We start from the raw sequence: 22190 nt of genomic DNA on the forward strand, positions 1-22190 counted from the left end.
GTATCAAGCAAGTGAAGGAAGAAATAAAGTACTAGTAGTAAGGTACAAGGCATGACTATGTAGGCTTAAGAGCAAGCATGTTCAAGAGACAAGAATTAAAGTAGGACAGATGATGATGAGAATGGAGAGTTTACAATACAAAGGGGATTAACAGAGTCTGCCTGGTTTAGCCTTGGGAAGCCAAGGGTGAGAGGGCAGAAGTTCTGAAAACCCACAGTAGAGTCTGGGGAAGGCAGAAATGAAAGAAGGAGAGGTCTTCCAGCTAAAGGGCAATTTTGGCTTCAGAGCAGATCATACAAACTTGCCAAGAAAAACTGATGTTCCTTCTAATTTCCAGACTTCTGACAATCAGAGCACTGACATTCTGAGACAGCCTTTCAAATGGACTTGTAGGACAAGGAACACAAATGATTTGACAATGGACTGTAAGCTGTTTAGGAGAAGGCTGTATTCTATGATTCTTGCAATAACAGCAATCATTAACAGACTCTTTATCCTCCAGCTGACATTAAAAGATCAAATGAGTATTTTCAGCAGCAGTAGAACTGATGAAACCTGATTTCCCATAGGTTTTTGTCTTGGAGTAGGACTCTCCCTCCTGTAGACACTTTGATGTCTGAAAAGAGGCTACTTGCTGCCTCTCCCCAGTAGGGGCATTCCTGCATTTCTACACCTGACTGCCTAGTTTCACAACACCAGTAAGCACACTATATCCTCTGATGAATTGGGTTAAAACTGGCTAGCAGTGTTTTGGAAGAGATGTGTAATAGTATGAAGACATTGACTCATTTCCTTTGAAAAACAGGCCAAAAACCCAAAGCTGTTAGGGGAGTAGATTTCTTATGTTAAGGATGGTTCAGCTGGAAGGCTTAAGCATAACCAGATTCAGTTTGCTTTCCAGTAGAATAAACACCTCACTGCTCTGACAGACTCTCTGGTAATGGGAAATTGTGTAAGCAGCCTACTGCTCCTCACTGGAGTCCTTGGTCTGTCAACCTGGTTTGCTCTTCAGATTCACAGGACTTCATTTACAAGCAAAGGCTCATGAATGAAGCTGCCCAGAAGCTGGCTGCATTTTTATTCTGAATGAAAAAGAACTCTTTAAAAAACCTGATTTTGGGGTTTATCTTCTCTTAGTTCCCTTTAATTTACAAATGACTGGTTGCAATTTATGTTCACGTGGTCCTAGATTAAATCCCAGAAAAAGGCTGGTTGTGATTTTTTGTGCTTTTAAATGAAGCCTGTTATTTTTCAGATTTCCTGGACTTTACACCAAGCAAAGCAGATGGAGAAAACATTACCTGAAAAGCACTGACATCCAGCACAGACACTGAAATGTTGAATCCTGAAGACATTTGCATTTGTGCCTTTTCAGTTTGCTGCCCAACCTGTCTTCCTGCCTCCTTGTTCCTATGGTGAGCACTCTCAACTGGAGACTCCTGAATGTATGACTGTTATGGGAAAGAGAGAATGAGGAAGCAAGGAGAGGTCAAAGGAAGTGTTTGAAGGGACCTAAATTTATTCTTTTGTTGGTGTAACTGTGGAATGTAGGAGTGGTCAATGAAAGTCAAATTATAACCGAATGAACATAGCTGGAAAAAAAATGGGTTTGGTAAGAATAGTTGTGAACACACGCTATATGTTCCTGGTTTGGAGATTACCAAGCATGCTGAAGTCTTGTTTAGTCAGGTCTTTATGATATGTGAATGCAACTGATCACCTGTATCCTGAGTAAACAATGACACCATGCACACAGCATGTGGAAATGCTGTATGCATGGCAAGCGGTGTAACTTCTGATGCTGGTTGTGAGTTAAACCAGAGAAAGTATTTTTGCTCGAACAGCAAAGGTGCTATGTGGATGGAGACAAAATGTGTGGTTTGGACTGCAGTTTCAAAGCCTCTGTCACTAAGACCTATTCCTGCCCTCAGTATAATTGTGGTAAAAACTACAGTGACCTCATTGCTGTAACAGCTTAGTTCTGAGGACAATAAGAAATATTAGTTAATATGCACTCAAACCAATATAACCAGTTTTAATTCAACCAATATTAATGTTTATTATTGCATGTTCTGTTTACACAGTAGTCCAAACAATTTTTAGATGCTAAGCAGCAACAACAAGCCTTTTAATTATTATTTTCTGTCATTCACTGAGAATTATATTCACTGAGAATCATGCTGGAATGCAGAAGTCTAGTTGTAGAAAACCTTCTAGGAGATACTGAAAAATACTTTACAGACATGACAGACTACACTGGTTCCAGTTGTCGGAGTCTGATGCTCTTTGAATGTCTCTAGCTAAGGCCTCCTCAAGCTCCTTAATTCTAGTACCTTTAATAACAGCTCCAGCTCTTGAATCAGCTTGTATCCACATTCCATCCTTGCATATCAGCTCCCCCAGAAATGTGTTTTAATCAAAGCCTCTTCTCAAAAAGAAAAAAAAAAAAATTGGTCATTTTTCTTTCAAAGATAATTGCCTACATGTGGGCTGTAAAATGTCACATTACCATACAAAGACCCTTTAAAAAAACACTGAGCCCTGTTGGAAACACATTCTGTTAGGGTATTCAACTGTCTTCTGTATTTAATAACATTTAAACCTAATTCTGGGAGTCTGAAAATGCTTTAGCAGTGCCCAACTTATAAGCCCTGTCTTGAGGTGGAAACAGAACACCCTTGTCAGGAGTACTTTGTCCCTGCCTTGCAGCTGAGAAGCCTGAGATATGTCGGAACTAAATGGCTTGGTCAAAGTGCTGTGACAGCGCTGGGCAGACAGATTAGGGATATTGCCTGCAAATTCTGTGGTTTTATTGAAAAGACATTCCTTTCTGCTGATTTCTAAGCATTTCTCTGGCTTTCTAGAAGGACTGTGCATGGAAATAAACTATTCTTTTCAAGTTCATTCCTGCCACTGGGCATTACCCACTGCCAGAACCTTCCTGGTCACATAATTATTCCCACAACTGCCATCAGCGTGTTGCAGAGGATTATGCAGCAGGAGCAGATGAACTGCTAAACAGATCCTATTTTCCTATAAATTGTATTAGTAAGGAAGAAGGACAAGAAGTAAAACAGGGGAGTAACATGGAAAGAGGCACAGCTGCTCCTGAGCTCAAATGTCTTTTGCTGGTTTTGAGTTCATGGCTGCAATGCTGTAAATGGAGTTCAGAATTGGAATTAACTCTCCAGAGCCGTAAAAGAACATTAATTAGAGTTCCTTTGTAATAAAATGGGTTCTCCTCATCCATTTTAAAACCGGATGAGTGAAACCCCAGAAAAAGGAATGAAGAAAATAATCCCTTCTTTGGCAGACATATAGGCAGGATTCTAATTAATAGGGCTTGTAATTTTTATGATTCTTTGACAGTGCCCTTCAAACCTCTGTAGGATTAATCAGTAAAAGGACTGTAGTCCTATTACTTGGGAGCCTTACAGAATACTTTTACAAGGTATGCAGTAGCCAGGAGAAAATGTCCAGATGGGAATACTTCATCAGCAAGACGTGAATATTGCACTCTTGGTTTTGATTCTGCCTCTGAGTTTTCAATCTGAGGTCAATATTTTTCAACTCAGAAACTAACCTTAAGCAATCTACATTCATATTTTGAGAAGTCTGCTGCATGGAAATCTTGCTACTTTTATGTAGAAGCCCTTCACATAGATTTAAAGACCAACAATAGGCATCTCCGTTTTGTTATCATTTTTTCCCCACAGTCCACTCAGATTAATGATGACATTAACAATTAACATTTGGTCAGATTTAGGGTTGAAGAAATAACCTGCTATCCTGGCTCAGACAACTCAAGGGCATTAGGGCTTCCAAGCACTAGGGACTTCCCCTCTTGCAGATGACTCTTCTTGAAAGAATAAGCAATCCGCCAGGAACATTAGTACCCCATGTGCTGCGTGAGGTCTCCTTTAATAAGCTGTACATACTCCTCAACTGACTGTGATGCAGAGATCCTCAGTTCATAACAACAACTGTACTAACCCTGGAACAGCTCTGTGCCACGCCTAATAAATACTGCTATGGTAAAATAATGTGCAAGGCTCTCCAGTCCCAGAGAGAACTCTGCAAACTTACGAGGAAAACTTAATTTTCCAGACGTTCTTGTGCCAGAGCTCTGCTTTGTGGGGCAAGTGGTGTGGAGTGATCCAGGAGGAGCTGTGGAAGGAAGACGGAAATTTCTCAAATCACATGTGCATCTGTGTGTGATAGGGGGAAGAAGTGAAGCCTCTTTGTCCATTGGGTGTACCTCAGCCAGGGTATGGCTATATCACACTCAAACTAGTGACATGTTACAGGTGCATCCTAGCTAGGTTTAAACTGCCTCATTTTGTTATTGGTCCAGTGCAGCACAGAGCCCAAGATAAGCTCATTTTCTTCAGCTCCTTAGCTGTGTTTCATTCCCATTTTGACCTCCACTCTGTGAGATGAGTATGGCATGCTATACCCTGAGTAGCTAATTTTAAACCTGGACAAATCTCCGTGCTATATGGTAGTCAGTGGGATGGCTATATACTCAGCGTGGTGAGAATACTTTCCTCTTGCCACTCATCATGCTCAAATCTCTCCATGAGAACAGAATCTGCCACAATTGGGAGGCAACCCGAGCTCTGTTGTGGTTCATTAGGAACAACGAGCCTTGCCGTGCCCACATCCCGTCTGATGCGTTGCTGTTGTATTCTTGTTTCCTGTCTTATTTCCTCCCCACTGCTTCCCGCCCCTCTGCTCTACCTGGAGTGGTGTACAGCTGAAGCCTCTGGTGCACAGGCTCAGTACTGTGAGATACGCAGCACAGTTTGGGGCATGATCAGATACTGTGCCTGAGCTAAGCCCTTCTTAAGATAAGAAGCTTTTCTTCTGATCCGTGTTTGTTTGATCCCAGCAGTGTGAAGGTTGATCTAGGTAAGAAATCTGTCCACTGGGAAATACCGTATTTCAAAAATGAATTACATCTGAAAATGAAGGGCCAGATTTTCAGTCTCCAACAAGATCCCTTTGAACAAGAGTACTGACATGGAAGTGCTCTCCACACCAACCTCACAGCCAGCAGTGGTTCCTGTGCCATCATTGCTTGAATAAGCACAATAGCCTTAATTTCTGATTGCTGCCTTTGGCTTGAGGAATATATTGAAGATAGTGGTAGTGGGAACTGGGACACAATGCAGTCTAGCAACCAAGGTTAGAAGAATGGTTTGAAAGGAATCTGTGGACAGAGTGCCCCGAAACTTTTCAAACAGGAGCTGACCCCTGCTTTCTCCAGGGTTAAAAGCTAGAAAGGACATCATCTGCCTTTGATTCCCCTGCCTAACTGAAAGCTCATGCACTCGGCCACAGCTTTTAATTTCAGAACCAGATCCTATTTTGCACAGAACAGCACCTGCAGAGTCAATAGTTCAGCTAAAATGGCAAACACTCTCATTGCCTGTATTTGGCTATAAATACATCATCAGCTAGAAACAGGTTATTTCCCAAATGGTATTTTCCTATTACAGGAATTAAAGGGCCCAGTGGGTGGAAGTGATTGTTTAAAAAATTATTCTGATACAGGATAGCTTGTTGGTTTATATTCCTTAAAAACCTCAGGTTGAATGAAAACTGGCATCTGCTTTAAATGAAACAAACATACAAACTTCTTCTTCAGATCTCTTTCTCTCTAATAAAAGCCAGTGTATTCTTTTGTGTACAGCATTTCTGCAGTGAGATAATTCCTAGTTGTTTTCCTTTGTTTGGATCTGGACTGAAAGCTGAGATGAAGGTGTCTGACTAAATTATATTGAAAGAGAGGGAAAATCCCTCAAAGGTGATGGTAAAGATGAAGGAGATAGAATATGTCTTTCCTCATAAAGGACTGCATTTATTTTCAAAATGTTGTGCTAGTGTCTTCTACAAACCACATTCAACAATGAATGGGAAAAGCATCCTGAAGACAACAGTACTTTCATAAACAGTGTATCTGTTACATTGCTATCAGGGAGCTGCAAAAGAATTTGGATTTTTTGTTATAGTACATGCTGGAGTTGGTTTTGCCTTGACATACAGTTTAAATGACTATGGAAATCTTGGTCTCACTTTACAGGTGGAGATCATTCAGATGTACATGAAGATTAATACAGATATAATCACTCTTTGCATGATTGTACCAGCCATTTAACGACGTCAAAAATATGATGGTGTGGGAAGCTATTGTCTGAGAACTTTCCTCTTCTCTACCTTTTCACAGACTGGAGGACAGCATATACACCAGTATTTTAGTTTGCAAGAATTAGGGCTTTTAAAAAATAAAGCAGATGGGAACATCCACTGTGTTTATGAAGTGCAGTTTGCAAAGACTACAGTCTGTGGTATCACATACATGTTCAAGTGGAGGATCCTTAGAGTATAGCTGAGCAGAAGCAGCCACAGGCACCACACATTAAGTACAGAAGCACTTTTCCAACAACCCTGATGGAAGTTTACAAGTTAGTTTCCAAACTACTATGTGAGATCTAAATATTCAGTGTGCCAATATCTTGACATACTGATAAAGCAGAACTCCCCTCTGTACTGGCCTGCCCTGCCCTGTCCTGCCCCGTCCTGTCTCCCAGCTGTTCTGACAGCTTAGCAGTTAAGGCCCATATCTAAATAGAGTTTATATAATACAAGCTAGAAATAACAAACTTAATTTTGCTAGAAATAACAAAATAAATCAAGGACTCCAACATGAAGTCTTAAGGAAGGAGGTTTTCAGACAAACAAATTTGCTAAGAGTTTCTTTTTGCAGACAGGTTTCATTGAGGAGAAAAAAAAAGCAACTGAACATTTTTTAAACATTTTTTCAAGCAATAAAATGTATTAGAAGTTATTTTAAGTCCCTGGATTTGTCTGTCAAAATTGATGGTACCTGCACTACAGAAAAGAGCAAGAAGGGAGGTCACCATGCCTCACACAAGGTGTAGGCTGGTGTAGGGCTCAGTCTCCAGGGGAGGTGTGAGCATGAAGTATGTGCTGGTTTAGAGAGCTGCAGTTTGATATTGTGCTGAGACAAAGCAAAATACTCTGCTTTCAGCTTTGTGTTTTGAACCTAAGATTTCACTTTGGTTATCCAAAGAGGAAACAACATTCTGTCCAGCCTTTATTCCAATAGGAGGCTGCTATCTTAGCTAGTGTTCAAGTGAGTAAGAGATGAGTTAAAGGTCTTTCAACCTTCAGAAAGTGTTTCTGCAACTTGGACAAAAGCACTTTGGGGAACCTTTGGAACTAATAGGCGTGTCTTAGAAAAAAGTCTGGCAACTTTGCATCCCATCGGCTGTCCCTCCAAAAAAAAAAAAAATAAAATAAATAAAAGGAAAAGAAAATAAAAAAAAAACAAAAGTAAAAGGGAAAAGGAGGCCTGTATTCAGGTTTTGTCTGCATGGGATGAAAACTTGTAGGCACTGATGGAGTGCCAGCATAGTAACCCAAACCCAGTGGGGCTATATTTCTTGGAACAAAGCTTCTTTCAGAGAGCTGTTATTTCTGTTTGAGAATATTGTGCCCCGGCAATGAAATCTTCATGTGTTTTATGCGTTCTGCTGTTTGTCAGTGAAAGTGCTTTATCATTTGTTTGTCACCCGGCAGGACTCAAGCCCAGATCTCCTCTAAGTGGCTGATGCGATCACCTTTCAGTCTGTGACTGACAAACTCACAATCCCTTATTACTGTCAGCATTGTGGGTATGCTGAAGTATTAAAAGCTCTTTCTTGTTCCATCAAAGGAAGAATTAACCTTTTGATCTACTTTGCAGCATTCTGAACTCTGGGTTGTTTGTTTCATGTTAATGAAATTCAATCTTTGTGCAACAGCAGAGGCTTCTTAAATCTTACAATTCTTCAGCAGAGGCTGGGAATGGAAACCTGATCTCACAAGTGTGGTCTGGAGCTTTGTTGTCAAGGTCATTCAGCCTTTCTTGAACAGAAAGAAACGGTAGTAAAAATAATATAAACTGTTTTCTGTTTCATTTTTGACCATTTATTGGATAGCATGGATTTTTTCCCCCCTCATCTTTACTATTAGGTCCATAGCAGTCCTATAAACAGCATCTTGTCAAAATATTGTCTCGAAGCAGTCCTGTGAAAAGGTCTTCTATTCTTAACTCTGCATTGAAGAATAACTGGGAGGTCTGTGCCAAATTAATTATATTAGAGATTATTCTAGATATTTCTAAGCTGTGTATGAATTTGCTTCAACTTTGTGTATCAAGAATGTGTGTAGAACAGGATTACCAATCACTTTCTCGAAGACTACTGATGGTCTTTAGTCCAAGAGTTGAGGAGGGCATGGTAGGAGAGTGATAATGACACTAGATTCCTTCATTGATCATTAAAACAGTAGAGCTGGGCAGGAAAGATGCCGGTACATTCCAGCTGTTAGCACAGGGTTGTTTTACAAAGCACAGTTTGCAGTGCCATGCCATGTAATATGAGGAAAAGACACTGGATTGCTGTTCGCAGCTATTTTCCACAGCCATTTTACTTGTTGCAATCCCTTGCCCAGGAGGTATGCAATTTCCTTAACGTCAGAGCATGTGTCTCATGGGTTGAAGCAGATCAGTTCTGTGCTTAGGTGGGGAATGCACTACACTTGCAGGACGGTGATCTTACGAACCTTTTTGATTCCTTTTTTATTTTTGATAGGCTGTACAGTAGGCGACTTGCAGTTTATGCACTCATAAATCCTTGTGCTTGTAATAAAACTGTTGAAGCGAAGCTTTCACAAAGTATGGTTCAGATAATCCCAGAAGAATTTGGAAGCTTTTTTGGAACTTCTTTTGGCTGTCAGACTGGTGTGGACAGGTGGCTTAGGGTGCATGCATGTGAGAGGGAGAAAGAGAGGGACAGAGGTTTTAGTATGATTTTAGGTATCACCTAGTTCCAGACAGGCTGGCAATGCTGAGAGATTAGCTTTCATCCTGGTATATTGGCACTTGCGGTTCAGGCCCCAAGCGCAAATACAGCACAATAGACAACAAAATTCTTCGAATAGCAGCAAGACAAAAATAGGATTGTTTTTGTATCTACATGAAAAAGCAGCAAGACTCAGGCTCTGCCTTACAATTTAAAATGCAATAAATTGTACCAAGTTGGCTATGACTGTCATATTACCCCTTGTGTACAGACGGAAATTGAGGCCACAAAGAGGGAGAGTGACTTCCTCAGGATGACACAGCAGCTCTTCAGCAGAAGCTGGAAACAGAAACCCAATCTCACAAATATGGTTTGGAGTCTTAATGTCAAGGTCATTTGGCCTCATCAGAACAGAAAGAAATTGTAGAACAGAGAACACAAACTATTTCTCATTTAATTTTGAACTATTTATTGGACAGAAGTTAATCTTTTGCCTTACTATTAATGCTGCTCCTTCAGCGATGCTTTGAAACACAAAATACTTCAGGACATGGAAACTGTCTGAAATTGATAAATATTTTGCTGTCTAGTCCCACGTTACATCACTGTTCTTCTCCTCTCGGTTTCTTTCAGTGTGAAAAGACACATTTAAAAGCTGGTATCGATGCTTAATATGTAGACTGTAAAAGCACAAGATATTTGGAACGATACATCAATATTGTGTGGGATTGTTTTATTCCTAGTGCAGGAATTTTCTATTCTCATATAGAAAACTAAACTCCAAATGTGCAGAGGAGACCAACTCCACATTTCACTGATTACAAGATTTTGCAGTCATACTAACAGCACAGCATTCAGCCTGCATGGACCAGAGCTGCAGAGCAGAGGTGCTTCACCTGTTTTAATTCATCTTCATGCCTCTGGAAAGCAAATTCACAGGTAGAGAGGCTGGACGTGGTACAAAGGGCTTCCATTCTGCTCCCATTCCAACCCAAGACTCCACTTCTGCCTCTCTTGGCTCAAACAAGGCAAGATCACAGCTGGGAAAGGTTAGTTCTAACATGAGAATTTCAACAAAACTTAGCACAATGTGCTTTCTAATGAAAGAAATTAGAGTCTTCTTTCTCCTGGCAGGTGTCTAGCTTTTTGGCCAGATTCTGTTTGCTTCCTTATTTTCACCTTACATCTCCATTTCTTAAATAATTACAGAACTTTTATTGACTTGCCTTGTACTACTTTGAAAGCAAATATACAGCTGCAAATTTGCACCTGCAAACGTCAGAATAAATAAGGATGTTGTGCCTCTGAACAGTTTCACCCATATGAAAACATAGTCCTAAATTAATCTGAGTAGGTAAGGTGTTGAAGGAAGGAAATTGGTTATGATTTGCCAGGCTAAACTCATTTTTCTTTGCATCTTTTCACATATTAACTGTCTATGGGTTCTCAGGAAACTGAAGCACTTGAGTAGGAAAAAGAGAAACCAAGAAAAGAATGCTTTAGTTAAGAAATTAAAAGAAAATATTTTCAAAATAAAAAGTAAATATTTTTAGCTATTAACAATAAAACATTTCCATTGTAATTACTGTGGCAGGCCTTAAGACAACTTGCTACATGATTGAGGATACATGACCGTATATTGAGTGTAACTGTCCTCTGCTTTCATATTATTATATATTAATACTGCCATAACTTGATCTGAATATTTAACATTTCTATTAGCTTTCTGAGACATTTTTTGGAGCTGACTATTTGCTAGCATGGAGGAGACGAAAATGCTTTTGAAGAGAGGCAGTATAGAAGATTAGAGAAGTAGGAGTATCCAATTCAATTATTTTCCCCTTGAGATGTTCTTTGCTTCATTTCACAAGATCATACTCTCTGTATCAAAGCTTCTCCATAAGCTTAGTATTTCTGCTGTGCCATCTTTTCTTTGCAAGGTATGCCACCACTTTTGTCCATTTTGGAGAGTTTACTTGGCACTGTTCTCACAGAATATGTCGAGCCTTCCATATTAGATACTGTACTAATAGTTTTTTCCAGCAATATATAGTGGGAGCTGCTGCCTGGGTCTATGGTTTTAAGATTGCTCTTTTCTTCCTACAAAAAGCAATAACAACAGTAGCTTCCCCTTGCCCATCTTAAATCTTCTGAATGGACCGAATCCCAATACACACATCTATAAACCCCATTCAAGTTCTGTCTCTAGCAACTTTTTACTGCTTTCAACATGGATTTTCCAAATATTTTAACCACCTACTATTCCCATTTTGTATGTACAAAGGAAAAACAGACTGTTTTGCATTTCATATAGACATCTGGGGCAACATTATGTATTTTGTGAGACAGCAATGGAGAAATATGCATTCTGTAAACTAGATAGTACTGAATCCTGTGTGACGGTTAGTTTGGGAGCGAGTATTTATCATCTGCATGATCTCATCTCAGTCTTTCGCTGTTATTTCATATTTACAGTCTAGACTAAATAACTTAATAGTTTTTATGCAGTTTGTCTTTTAAAACCAGCTATGAATCATATATTCTAGACATAATCTTGATCATGGAAACTTCAGCCTTTGAATTATACTTTCTAATGAAGCTAGCCTACTTTGTTGCTTGTCTGGAAATAATATAAGTAATCTAAGCAAATAGTGTACATTTATATTGTACATCCCTCTTTCTCCTTCCATTGCCTTTTCCCTTCCTCCTGGTAAGAAATGTTCTATTTACTACAGTTTCTTTCAATGAAGATATGAAAGTATTTTATTTTCCTTCTGATTAAAATACATTTCTGGGATCTGATTTTTTTAAATTATTATTATTATTTTTACTCAATAACTTGTATCTTCTGTGACCAATTAGTAGATACAGTTTTAATTACCAAGTGATATTTCATGGGTGCCAGAATACTGGAGGAAAAGTCTTATAATTGCTATAATGAGAATTAGTTTGCCATTTTATGATCCAGTCATAATTGCCTCTTAATGCCTCATCCCTCAGTGGATCTGATACACATGACCCTAACATATTGTTAGAAATATGCTACCATGCTACCACTGCGTTTTCCGTCCTCTCCCCTCTCCTTTTACGTGTTCTTAATTACTGTGTTTTATTCTTGGCCTTTGGAACATTTCTGAAAAATTTCTTTTTACTTTTTGGTTTGATTTGTTTGTTTTGATGAGAGAGGGACAAGAAGTTAATTTTAGAGTTTCTGGTTTTTACCAGACAGTTCCACCTACTACTGCACAGGGTTCTAATGAATGGCTTAATATTAAATTTAGTTATTCTTCACTATAAACAGTGAACTGCTGCTTAAATATTTCATTTTATTATCAACTACATTCCACAAGTGTTCACTCTTTTTTTAGGTGTTTCATGGACCAAAGATTAAAGTACTATAATATACATCTGCTGAGGGTTTTTTTTTCAACTATTACTTAAAACTTTTAAAGAATTTTTTCTGTGCTCATTGTACTTATTTCATAATTTGGTATCTTTGAATTTTAATATAATGGTTTGGTAACCAAATGAAACCATGAAGATAATAAGAGTCATGTTTATCTTGTTCTCCCATAATATGATTTTTGTTTAGTTTGTCAGTTTTTTTCCCCTCCAGGAGAAGTCAGAAGATTTTGATAGATAATTTTGATGCTCACTTGAAAATGTCTCCCAATGTAGTTTCTCCAAAACATGAAGCAGTTAGCATTGATAGCTACACAGTTACAGTTTTCCTCTTCATACTCTAGGTGTGTGATTCCATATGGAGAAATCCTCTTTCACATTAACCAAAGAGCTTCTTTCTTTACAAAGCCTTTCCAGGGCTGTTTCACTTGTGGAAGTATTATTATGTACAATGCTCAATAGCAGCATTTTAGACTCTCTCATTTACATTAAAGGAGATCTATGGGACTCTGTATTTCTAAAAAATCCATATTTGGTTTAAGTTTTAAAATTGGATTTTTGTGACAAGTTGATGATCGGCAAACCGTCTGTCACCAGTGAAGTGTTTTTACAATCTGGGAGCTGATGGTGTCTCAAACATTTTATAGCATTTACCAGCACATCCATTTGTTCAAGAGTCTCTGTTTTTAACAATTTCATTGTCTTGCTGAGGCCACCTGGTACCTCTTTCATTATATTAGAATCAAGACATTTTGATATCTGTTTCATAACGGCTCTTGCAGCATAAAAAACTTATTGATTTGCTTCTTTGCAAGAGTTTATTTCCTAAAATGCTCTAGAGATGTGAATAGGCTTGCTTTCTTAATATGGCATTTTTGTCTTTAAAGTATAGCGTTGTTGGATGGAGACATTTGTTTGAAATCACTCAAACTCACAACCCCTGTGACTTCTTCCCCACTTGCAGAGTCTGTCTTTGCCAAATAGGTGAGCTGTCTGGGATTTTCCTGGTACCCATGTTCTTGATGCTATCTTCACATTCTTAATTTCTTGGAATAAGTTTGTCTCGTTCTGTAATCATTGTGCATTTTTATGCATCCCATAGTGAGGTACTGGAGGTCCTCAGACACTACTCTTCCCCCAACTAGAGAAACAAAATGGGACAAGATCAAGAACAGTAATACAAAATACTAGTATATCTGAGCTTAAAATTAAGCCTTACTGTTTACCTGAGAAATTACTGAGCTTTCTTGCCTACAGACAACAAAATAATTTCTGTGAATCATTATGTATGATACAGCAGTGAAGCTTTATTTAAGTAGAATTTGTGAGCACCCACAGGGAGAAAAGTGTTTATGCAAAGGAAGCAGTCAGGTTCATTGGTATCTAGTATTTTGGAACAAGTATCTGGTTAATAACAATTGACAAAGACCATCAAAAGTACCCAGAAGCCTGAAGTGAAAATATTTAGCATTAATCAGTAATCACTGTAGTGGTAATTAAACACGATTCTGTCTTCAGTTAAATGGATATGTGGCAAAATCTATCCATGATTGTCTTTGCATTAGCTTGTGTATGCCTCTTTAGGATAGCTCATATGAATGAAGAATTTGGTTTTCTTAACCAAATATGATTTCAAATAAAAAGGGCAAGCTGTTTTGTTATGCAGCTGTGGGCTTGTCAGTCAGTTAATGTCAAATTTCTTTGGAAAGTTCAAACATGAAGTACATTAAGCTTCTAGTAAAGACAAAATCTGGGTAATCGATTTGGGTAAATCAGCAGAGCTTACTTGATTTCAGTTAAAAATCTTGCTGTTTAGAGATGCCCTTGTATTTACATGTTTAAAAACTGGGAGTTGCAGAATCCTACCTTATCATGATAGTAGCATTTTTTCCCTGTTCAATGCAAAGGAGCAGGGAATTAGGTCCCAGCTTCCAGTCAAATTTGGAAAATGGGAACAGCAGTGAGAGACAGCTTTTAAATATATTACAAAGTCAAATAACCATAATGCAATCTCCATTTATTTTTCATCAGCTTCCTTATATGTGTGAATAGTGACACTGAAGTGCAACTATATTTAATCCTTGTTTAAATCAGCTTCCGTCAACATAAGCTGTACAGCAAGGCCAAGACAGTAAAACCTTACCCAGGAGTGGAAGTAATCATGGCATGAATTACATCAACTCTCCACCTTTCAGGGCACAAAACCAAGACCGGTGCTGCAGTGCCTGGGACCTGACCAGGGCCAGGACAACAATGGAGGGCATTCTTCAGTGGGCTTTTGGTTCAGAAGGCAATGTCCTCTCCCAGCAGAAAGTCAGGTAACAAAGCAGCCTCTCACTCCTGTGAGGGCAAAACTCTGTCGATGACCAAGGGTACTGTTGACAGAAGGAAGTATGACTCATATTTTGGCTTCAGTAAACTGGATTACTATCAGGGTGACTCTGGAGTTGTATTACTGCTGTTCCTACCACAGCAGTGACTCAAAATATCATGAGCTGTTGGTCCATGTGTGTCTTAGTAATGTTTTCACCTCTGTATGCTGGTAAATATAATAGAGATGTTATGAACTGAAAGTCGGTGAATTCTTGGCCCAAATAAGTAAATGATAAATTATGTTTCTATGGAAGCAGCGTAATAGATTCCCAATCTGATGTACAGTTATTATGAGATAAAGAATAATTGTCTTAAGTTTGTGAATTTGCTCTTCAAGTTCTCCTACATGAAAGAGCATGGAAAACAATTATCTTGTGAATGAGAAATTAGCTAAAGGAAAATTTCATTGCTCTGAGACAGATGTTTGAATTGCTGGTCTAATGCTGCTGCATTTATACAGAGCCTCTCACAAATCCTGACTGATGTCATGTCACGGAGGCACCCCAAGGTTAGTTTAAGGGACAACAGGGTCCAATACAACTTTTATTAAACCAATGAGAAACAGGGTTTTAGCACTCCAAAAGTGACTTAAATACAGGTTCGGATATCAGTTGAGGAAAATTATTAAGAGGCAGCAACTAATACAACAGGTGGTCCACAGAGTGCATGCACATGTCTTCACCCAAAACAATGCTGGAGCCGTCCCTGAGTCCTGGAGGAGTACACACTTGCCTGAACACGGTGTGGGATTATTTTAAAGAGATACACGTACTCATAGTGAGTACAGAAAGTGTACACTCACAATTGTGCGAGGGTAAATCCTGCCAGGGTTAATTTACTTACACGTGCAAATGTGCATGTGAATATTACATGTGCTTATGTGGAAGCACGGGAGGAAAATACACTCGTGATTGTGCGAGGAAATAATTTATACACGTGCTTGCATTGAGCACAGAAAGTTACGCGTGCAAATGTGCACGGAAAGTACATGTGCTTGTATTAAGCACGGAAAGTACGCATGCAAATGTGCACAGAAAGTTACACATGCAAATGTGCACGGAAGGAAAATACACCTGGGATTATGCGAGGATTAATTTTACACGTGCTCATATTGAGCACAGAAAGTTACACGTGCATATGTGCACGGAAAGTATAAATATACTCGCAATCCTGCGAGAAGTTTTACTCACACCCGTGGCAGCGAGGCAAGCGGAGTCTCCATCCAGGGGAGGGGGGCTCTCGGTGGCAGCATCTCGCTCGTGCTCCGAGAGACCCGCGACAATGGGCGGAGTCTCGACAAGAATCCCGTTTTTATACTGGCTGATCAGATCTGACTGTAGGCATTCTAGAAGCTTCTCTGCACCCCCACACTGGCTGTGGGTGCCCCTGAAGCCTCCAAACATCCCCCACACTGGCCGCAGGCCCTCGGCACTCCCTTCCCCTAATGGCCCTGGCCAGGGTGCTCTGGGGCCAAACAAAAGAAGCTGTTAGCCTCAAGTAGCACAGAGAGAGGGAGATGTGCCTACTCCTTCCATACTGAAGGAGGGAGAGGGAGAGAGGGGGGGTTGCATTCTGCCACATGTCAATAAGTGACACCATAATAGAACATTATAGAGTGGTATTTTAGATGTCGTAAAGCCCCAAACTAGTAGTGCGCTAGCAGAGAATGAAGCCTCAGGACATTCAGGACATCCAGTCATTTTTTTTTCCACAAGAAATCTGTGGAAAAGTTCCTTTCAGCTATGTTTGTGACTCTCTTTCTAGACTTGTCTTCCAATAATGTTTTCCCTGGCCTACCATGAGCGGGTGAAAACACTACTTAATGTATTAAAATAGTTCTGAGGACACCGAATGGGGAGTGTTGACTTTGCATTCTCTGACTCTTATTTTTTCAGATTGTTGAGTGTGTCTATTTCAAGATTCTCTCAAAATGGTTAAAGGCACAAATGCCTCTGTGACTTCAGGCTATTCCACCATTGTTTTCTGTAAAGGTCACTCCACTGAAGAGAAGCTGCAGTGATCTTTACGAAGGCAAGAGAACCTGCCTGAAAATGATAAAAGAGCAGCCACACACAGAGCCTTTGGTAACTCTGTCATCCAGAGAATGAGTTCCTTGATCTCCTGGGATTACTTCAGTATACTTTTGCCTTGGAGTGAGGCTTGGTTTAAGCCATAAACTATTTTTTGTCAGCATAGTTATTCAAAATGTAGAAAATTCGGAAAGACATATACCAGTTGAAGAAGCAGGAGTACTGAAAACCTTCATAGTGGTACATTTCTCCATAAGGACAAGGATGTCATTTCTACTCAGCTGCTGCTAAGGTTGCTGAGATTGTGGTTGTCTTACCTGAAAATATCCCAAGGCTTAATATGGTTTATATGGGTCTTCAGACAGACCAGGAATCTGCAGGACTGGGTATCTCTGGTCTGCCCTGTGAGACTGCTGTTGAAATCCAGGGCCCCAACCCACACCTTCAGGCTTTTCAGGTTATGCCAAGCTCTGGCACAGCTCGCTGCTCCCACACCTATGAATCTGGGAGCACTGAGGCCACTTGATGACCTCCAGGAGTTGAGACATTGATTTGTGCACATCTGTAGAGCCTAAAATGTTTACAAGCAAATATTTGTGGATCAATGAATGATAAATTTTCAATTTAAATGTTGTTTTTTAAATGTTGTAAATGAAATTCTGCCCTGCTCAAGGGACAATCAGTCAGACTGCCAGTGTTCGGAGCCTGAGCTGTCACATGCTGACAGTGCCTAGAGCTCAGATATGTCTGGAGCTCATTTGCTTCCCTGACCTCCTACATCAACCAGGTATTAAGGGGCCGGAAGATAGATACAGGTAGGCAGGAGTAGGTGTCCTGAATCCCATCTTGTCTGCCACATGTCCTGATACTTAGACCCTTAGTTACTGTTTGGTTAGCTTGTGTGCACCTTTTAGAGAAGATCTGAAGACTGCACCTCTGTTCCAGCTGTAAGGGATGCCAAATTTGGAAATATTCTTCCAAAGAGAGCACTAATACTGTTAGACTTCTGGGATTCCAGAATGTTGTTTATCCCCTCAGAAGGGTAACTACTCCATGCCTCAGTTTATCTCCAGTACAGGCCATCTACCTCTAACATGGGTGCTAATGGGAGTATGGAAGCATACTTCAAATGGTACAGAGAAGATCTTCTACAGAACCACGTGCTGGAACTTCACCATCTTTAGAGAAGTGTCTGTAGGAAGTAGATTCTCCACAGTATCTGGATCTTAACTTGGCCTGAGGCAAGAGCTCCTACTGACTATATGCCTTTAAGAGGCAAAACTGCTGTTGAGCTTCTGGTGACTTGCCTAACCTCTAAGTTTGAAACAGCTGATTTCAATACAACTAGAAAGCTGAATGGGGGTTTCTCCACTTCCATCCAGGATGTGACACTTCACATAAGGATCTGCGAAGTAAACTACCAGAGAAGTCTATAGAAGTATAGAATTGGCCAGAAAATGTAATTAAAACAGCTTGAAAGAAGAATGTTTCAAAAGAACATTCTTTGTGAACTTACAAATTTCAGCAAATACTCCTCAGGAAAATTGAATAAAATGAAAACTGGGTTTGAATAATTTCATTTCAGAATTTTGACATTTCACTTAGCATAGGATGTTTTTACTTTAATTCTTTTATTGTTTCCTAAAATTTAACTAGTAGTGAATTTTTTCTGTTACTACTGCCATGTGCCATAATATGATAAAAGAGCTGTATTTATTTCAAAAATAATGAATTGAGGTTGCTACTTTGTAATGGTTGAAATATTTTATCTGTTTTCCAGATCAGAGTATCTTCTCTTTGCATCATAATGAAAGTAGTAATAAAAACAGACAGCACTTTGATCTAGAAAAAGTACTTGTTCTAACGAGTAAGAACTTACTGTTCTTATAGATTTTGAAACTGAAGGCATGTCTGTGCTTCTTCAGGAAACTTTTCCTGACTTGCTTTAGCATTAAACTGTAAAATAAATACTGTATTCTTCTAGCACAGCATAATGTCAGCAAGACAAAGGTTAAGAAGCATTTTGCACCGGTACAAACGTTGCATTCGCAGCTCATCCAAACATTTCTGTGTCGAGCAGATAGCCGGGAGATGAAGCACCAGTGTCTTTGCCTGATCAGATGCATGGGACCAAAGCCCAGGCATTCAGTTCTTTGACAATCTACCTGCTGTTCTGAGAGACCAAGTGTGCTACACATCTGACTTGGTCTGTACTGCCCAGCTTTCCTCAGCTGGGTTGTGGAGGGGTGGGAGTTGCTTCCATTTATGAACACACGCAACCTGGCTGAGCACTGCGTTGGGTAAAAAGGGCATTCTTCTATGGCTGCTGCAGAGTGCAGCAGGCCAAGAGCTGCTTGATCCATACTGCTGAACTCTGAACGGAGCCTGCTGCAATAACTGGAAAGAGATCAAGAGGACTGAACAGGATATGAAGGAGAAAGGCAGTATGGATTTCTGAACTGCCCCAAATTGAGGTAAAATGTTACTGTTGTTTTGACAAAGAAGAAAGACATTCTTCAAGCTAGCTGAAATGCCAACTAAGCCTCTTGAATGATTCTGGGAAAGAGAATAATATTGCCAAGGACAAACTTAGCCTTAAAGAGGTTCATGGCTTTCAACAATGATGGCTATCAGATAATGATTAGGGCATCTTGTGTGGAGCTGAATATGAGACCCAACTAAGCAGAAGAATCACAGAAAGTGCTGATAGAGAAGATATGTGCAAGGTTAAAAATATTTCAGTATGTTCTCAAGTGCTTCGTTCTCTTCCAGCAGGTTAGATTACTTGAGGGCATATATTTGTCTTGCTATGTGATTATGCAATGCATTCTCTAGTGGCTAAAAACTAGAAAGAATCTCAAGATCACATTTAGAAGAAGATGGCAAGTTTTATACATATGTCTCTCACCTGTAGAATTATCTCATGCAGATCAACGTAGAAGAACAATAATGGCAAGTCAAAGAGAAGGTTGTACTGTTGCTGTCAGAGGTCTGTGGCTATGTGGAAGATTTCAGCCTCAGCAACCACCAACTGTCACCACCATCCTCTCCACCATTACACAATGCATCTTTTGTTCAGACCAGCATGAGCACAGTGCTTTTTGGAGAATTGAGTGTGCTCTTTGTAGGTAAAGGACTTCTACAGTTCAATCTAGTTATAGACAATATAGTTAATGTCATCTCAAAAACAAAGAGAAAAGCAATGTAGATAGTAGCAGGTGTCACACTAACATATTATATTTAGCAATCATGTTCGCTTCTAACACGCTGTTTATTAAATGTCATGGTTGCACATATTTACTCACTTTTTTCCTACTGGCTTGTGCAGTCATCCATTCCCTGTTTAATTTTGCAGACTTGTTAATACGTCCTTGTGACTTTCTTCAGGGAGCTCAGTTTATCCAAATGTCCATAGCCCTAGCTGTATTTAGTTAGGGTTTTTATATTGTTCCACCTCTGTTTCATGCACAGCTGTGTGTGCTTCTTGCAGATGAAAGATCTGTACAGTCCTAGTTATTTATTGATTACTAGATTCACACTGCTTGGGAACAGGAAGAAAAACAGCAGAGTCAGTGGCAGGTGGAACGATTTTGTCCAATTACAGTTGAAAAGTCTTTGTCAGGAGTCCAGTTACACTCCTCATGTCTCTCTCTTAGAGCATTCTGGACTGACCTGCCAGTATGGCTTCCTCAGAAAGTTATCCCATCCACGGCTGTGTACTGGACAAGATTGTCAAGACTGTATCCAGCGTTGTGTGTTTCTCTGAGCTATCTATCTGCTGGTAAATATTGGGGTTTTTTTCTATGTTAAACACCTGTGTCCTGTATCTGTGAAGTCCAGAGCTGCAGACTGATCTCTAGAATTGACTGTGAGACCCATGAGAGAAAGCACAAGTGGTTATTTCAGCAAACTCATATCTTTCAGATGGCCCTTTCTGATCAGGAGATGGTATGTTTGGTCATTGTTTCTGTTTCGTCATAGAGCAGAAACTTGATACAAAACCCTTGTCCCAAAGCTCATCTATATATAACATTACACAAATTATTAATATAGGGAAAAAAATTATATCTAGAAGGATGTTTATATCTTATAGATACCTGAAATGTGAGATAATCATGATAGGCATGAGATGATAGTAGTAAAGATAAGCTTCTGGCTACATAGTACTGACAGTTAAGGGTTGAATATTTTTTCCATATTTTCCATTTTGTGCTTACATCCTAAAAAGAGATAAAGAGGAGAAATTTTTCTTGTAATAGAAATATTTATTTCTCAACTGCAATGTATGACGTGATAAGATGACATTTTAGACTTGGTCTATGTCAGAAACATACTGAAAGAACAGTTAAGACAACAGCAAGGAAAGATTGTGTTAAAAGCAGCTGCCTTCTTTCTGGTAAGTAACAAGGAGAGGAGCTCCTGCCAGCTTGTCACTATAAGAAACAAGCTCTATGATCTTAAACAGTTTTCAACATCTGTGTTTCTGCAGTGGCTGACAGAGAAGCAAATCTGTTTTTTATCGTTGCAGTGCAGGCTGCTGTAACGTCACTGTGGCTAACCTCTGATTGTGTCAAGGACAGGACATTCCAGTAGCTTCAGGGCAGGGAAATATGACAGAAAAAGTCAAGCAACAGGATACTATAAATAGGGAGAGAGAAGGAAAACTGAGCTGAAGAAAGCTTTCAGAAGAAAAGTAACTCTACTTCATTTTGTGTTGTCTTTTGCATGTTCAGAAAGTTTCATTTTTAGTGAAGCTGTGTCTAAAGAAAAATTATTATGTGGCAAGCAAAGCTGGCCAAATATTAGAAATACAGATGCATTTTTTTCAGTCTGGGAAAGACAACATTTTCTGATGTTTTGTGTAAGCTGGAATTTCCATTGCAAATACCAACACATAGGATTTCTGAAATGCAGTATGATCCCTGGCAGCTGCTGGCTGGAATCAGTATGGTGCTCATCGGACTCAGTGCTGCCTGCCTCCTGAGCACCAGCTGTGACTTTCGCGATCATGCTAATTTTGCTCAGTGTCTGCTTCCTTCCCTGGTCTGGATCACTGGGATGGGTCTGTCCTCTGGGTTGTCTTGTGATTTCAGAGTTTCTAGGCCTCTGAGCCAGCTGGCTCCCTTGCTTGCAGAGTCTGAATTCCTGGCGATCCCCTGGAATCCCACCCCATTATTCATCAAAGATGCTGATCCTGGTGCTGACGCCAGCCTGCTCTGATGAATCCATGTCATCTTGGAGAGCTCACAATCAGCTTTGACTGGGACACTGATTAATTGATACTCCCAGAGACACTGATGCACAGGCACATAATTATCTTTAGTTCACTTGCTGTATAATTACCAGACATAATTCAATATTTCTCTCATGAACAAAGCATTTACCAGTTATGCTCCACCTGCCCCTTTGGCAGCGTCCACAACACAGAATAGCTGGGCAGGCCTGCCAGCCCCTTCCAGCCTCCCTCCTCAAGCCCTGGCACACAGTTGCAAGGCAGAAGTGATCTAATGCCCAT

At 39.8% G+C, this 22190-nt stretch overlaps 1 long non-coding RNA gene across 6 annotated transcripts in view; it reads left to right on the forward strand.

Moving 5' to 3' along the window:
- LOC135579668 (uncharacterized) overlaps positions 1-22190 on the forward strand; it is a 55920-nt gene that overhangs the window by 17669 nt on the left and 16061 nt on the right. For 3 of the 6 annotated variants that reach the window (XR_010473258.1, XR_010473262.1, XR_010473259.1), the window contains exon 2: positions 1256-20456. This is a non-coding gene — a long non-coding RNA (uncharacterized LOC135579668). The remainder of the gene's footprint in view (positions 1-1255; positions 20457-22190) is intronic. The other 3 variants (XR_010473260.1, XR_010473261.1, XR_010473263.1) reach the window with 3 other exon arrangements.

The sequence above is a fragment of the Columba livia genome, chromosome 5, assembly GCF_036013475.1.
Source record: "Columba livia isolate bColLiv1 breed racing homer chromosome 5, bColLiv1.pat.W.v2, whole genome shotgun sequence".
In the NCBI taxonomy this organism is placed as follows: domain Eukaryota; kingdom Metazoa; phylum Chordata; class Aves; order Columbiformes; family Columbidae; genus Columba; species Columba livia.